This window comes from Arachis duranensis, chromosome 8 (genome assembly GCF_000817695.3).
Source record: "Arachis duranensis cultivar V14167 chromosome 8, aradu.V14167.gnm2.J7QH, whole genome shotgun sequence".
Classification (NCBI taxonomy): domain Eukaryota; kingdom Viridiplantae; phylum Streptophyta; class Magnoliopsida; order Fabales; family Fabaceae; genus Arachis; species Arachis duranensis.
In genome coordinates this window covers 27,753,369-27,756,828 of record NC_029779.3, presented here as the reverse complement: position 1 = coordinate 27,756,828, position 3,460 = coordinate 27,753,369, and the positions used below count along the sequence as shown (strand labels likewise).

The 3,460-nt window shown below is 28.8% G+C and overlaps 1 non-coding gene across 1 annotated transcript; it reads right to left on the bottom strand.

The window, feature by feature from the left end:
• Nucleotides 1-1,873: 1,873 nt before the first annotated feature.
• On the bottom strand, nucleotides 1,874-1,946 carry TRNAV-UAC (transfer RNA valine (anticodon UAC)). The gene has a single exon. It is a non-coding gene; the product is annotated as a tRNA-Val (tRNA).
• Between the last annotated feature and the right edge of the window lie 1,514 nt (nucleotides 1,947-3,460).

The window sequence follows — 3,460 nt, the reverse complement described above, 5'->3', positions numbered from 1 at the left end:
ATCAGAGGTAAGCCATGCCTCCAAGAATCTCTTCCTTGCTGGCTGAATCTTCTTCTTTCTTTTTGAGTATGAAGGATCCGAGATTACCTCACCAAATCTTACTACATTTGGTGATTATCTCAGACACAGCATACTTTTGGTTTTCTTTTTCTTGCCATCATTAGCTTGATGGTCTTGATGCATGCAACTTCTTCTTTTCGGTGAGTGTTGCTTCCATGGCTTCCTGGTCAATAACCGAAGAGAAGAGAGAAAGAGATGAGAGAGAATGTGAAGTTAAAGTAAAAGCAATTAAATGAAATGAAACATATTGATGGATTGCTTTTACTTCTCTTGCTTTGAATAGCGTATAGCATTAATCATAATGATTCCCATCAAATCAAAGTCAAGTTCTCTCTCATGTTTCCAATGCTAGTATATTAAGTTTTGAAATCCATCCTTAGCAAGCAATGGAATCCGTTGAAAAGCATGAAGCCTATATGCTTTCTCTTTAGCTTGGTTTCGGACCAAGCTTGGAAACATTCAAAAAAAATTAATGTTGGGTTTGTTAGCTACAAAAATTTAATCTGGCCCAATTAGTAACATTTGCTTTCCTGATGAATTTTGGATCAAGCATTGGATCATTCATCAAAACTAAATTGGGCTTATGGCAATGTTTGATTTCTGGCCCAAATGATAAAATCTTTTCAGCCAACAATCACAAAACAAGAATTATATAGGGCTGAAATTTAATTTATTGGGCTTGGAATCTCTCATTTTATTTCAGCCCAATTAAAAACCTGCATCACAAAATTATTAATTAACATATGTTAATTGAAGATTAAATTAATAATTTTGTAATTAAATATTTCAATAATGTTTGTTCATCACAAATATTAATTTGGAGTTTTCCAAACTCATCGGCTTCCTTTTGTGTTTGGTAAATAAAAAATATCATGTACCTCGCTTGCAGCTTTTAAAAGATCGGGATACCTTTAAAAGCACCTAACATATTTTTAAAGTTGACTTGTACTTTTCAAAATTTAAAAGTCTAATATAACTTCATACATTAACTAATTTTTAAATTTAACACTTACATTTATATCTATTATAGTATTTTTAAATTTTAAAAGCTATTTTACCAAACGCATTTGTTATTATTTGTGTTTGTTGAAAGTTATTTTTGATTTGATTTGCCAAATATAAATGTTACGACTTTTAAAAAACTATCTTTTAAAAGTTAGGTTTTATAAGCTACTTTTGAACAGTAAAAACTTTACCAAACTAAGCCTACAACACACACATTGGAATTTTAATACCCTGACGACATTGGAATCCTTTAATTTTGGGTTGATTTGATTTAATTTCATAAATTTATTATGTTAATCGTCAATTAAGACTACTAAATGTGTGTTGTAGTGTCACATGATACATCAATAAACTTTTATGTCATTAACAATAGAAGTGACGGACTAAATGACTAATTTAAAATATTTGAAAAATAAATTTAATTAAAAAAATATTTTGAAGATTAATTTGATCATTTACTTTTATAATGGCAGCTTTTTTCTTGGCTTAATAATGCAACTTTTTAAGTGCGTTGCATTGAACTCCTATATTCCAAATTCCAACCATATTGACATATTGTGTATATGCGTTTCTGTGTGTGTATGTGAGTGGACTCCATGAATAAGTGTTGTTTTCTTTTTGCCTTTTGCATTGCCTCGTCTAACTGCTAAGCTGAATTTGTAATCCAGAAGCAAAATAAACACACACATAATGAGATGAAATATAAAATCACACCATATAGTGTCCTTGCTTCGTCCAACAAGATTTAAAAAACAAAGGTTATATATATAGCAAGGATAAAAAGGGAAAACAACAAAAAATATTAACATGTTGCTGCCCAGGATCGAACTGGGGACCTTCAGTGTGTAAGACTGACGTGATAACCACTACACCACAGCAACTCTGTTCGTAAGTTCTATTTACATATTTATATATAAATAATTTATTTATAATAGTTATCCACTAGGTCAAACTTTCAAGAAATACAAAAACGAATTTTTTTATAATAAATTTAATTTTGATACACTGACCATATAAATAATTTTTTGTAATTTCTTAATTACATCTATTTTTTTATAATCATTCACGTAATTAAAGTAAAAAAATAATTATTTTACTGATATAACGTTATATAATTAGATGTATACTGACAATGCATAAAAATTAAATTCACATAACATAAGAAAAAGGAATAATTTGGTTAGAATATGTTTTTCAAAAGATTAATTTCTCTATATCTTTCAATAAAAGAATTGGGTAGAAACTCAAGTGCAGTTTATTTCACGTGAAGTTGATACTTGAGATCCGTTAGATAATTTAATTGATTTGACTAAATTTTCATCTAACGACTCTCAGATATCAATTTCACACGACTTCATATGAGTTTTCACGTAAAAGAATATGAGAAAAAAGAGTTATGAGACACTGTGTACGATGCAACTTAACTGAGCCAAGGCTAAAATGGATTTTACCATTGCCACACCCCATAGTAGTGCTTTAGACCTTTACAAGAACTAGTTAGAATTTAGATACATTTGGCGATCAAACTTAGTAACTTGTAACAATCGGAACCAACCACGAATATGCATTTCAAAATGTTATTGACTTAAACGTTAATGACAATGGTCACTTTGCTACGTGCGTGCATCTCACGTACCCCCCAACAAGTTGAAAACTTAGTTAGTTAATCATACTCATTATGGTTTACAATAAAGGGCATCTTCAAGTTCATTAATTAATAGGACTAATGTTTCCAAAACAATCCTATATCATCGATGTCATAATTCTTATTAGGTAACTACCATACGTTACAATGGAAAAAACCAACCAAACCCAAACCGCTGAAGTAGATCTTATTCTTAGGTAGCCACATAATCCGCATTCCACCAAAGTAAGAACTACCACCTAATTAAAAAGTAGTATTTGTATTCAAAATACTGAAATTTACTTTCGCAAAATATCACCTTTATTAATATCCGTGGCCGCATACCAATCCGATTAGAATTAATTATTGTACTTCCATCTTTTTTAAATACGTGTCTTTTTTAAAAAATTATTAAAAAAATAATAACTATATTAAATATACACCAAAAATAATTATTAAAATTAATAATTAATATAAAATATATATTAAAAAAATCAAATTATATATATTTATATATATTTTTAGTATACGAATAATATTTTAAAAAAATAATATATCTAGATAGAAGAATTTTTCAAACACATTAAATTTTTTATGAACATATAAAATAATGGTTTTGATCTGTTTTTTTGTGTACCGAAATCTTGTATTTAACGTCAAATAGTGAATAGACGATTCAAGCAATTAGCGAAACAATATTTTGGTGTATTGAAAAATTGTTGAACAGGAATAACAAAATTGAAATAGTGAAAGCAGGCAAGCACCCACTTT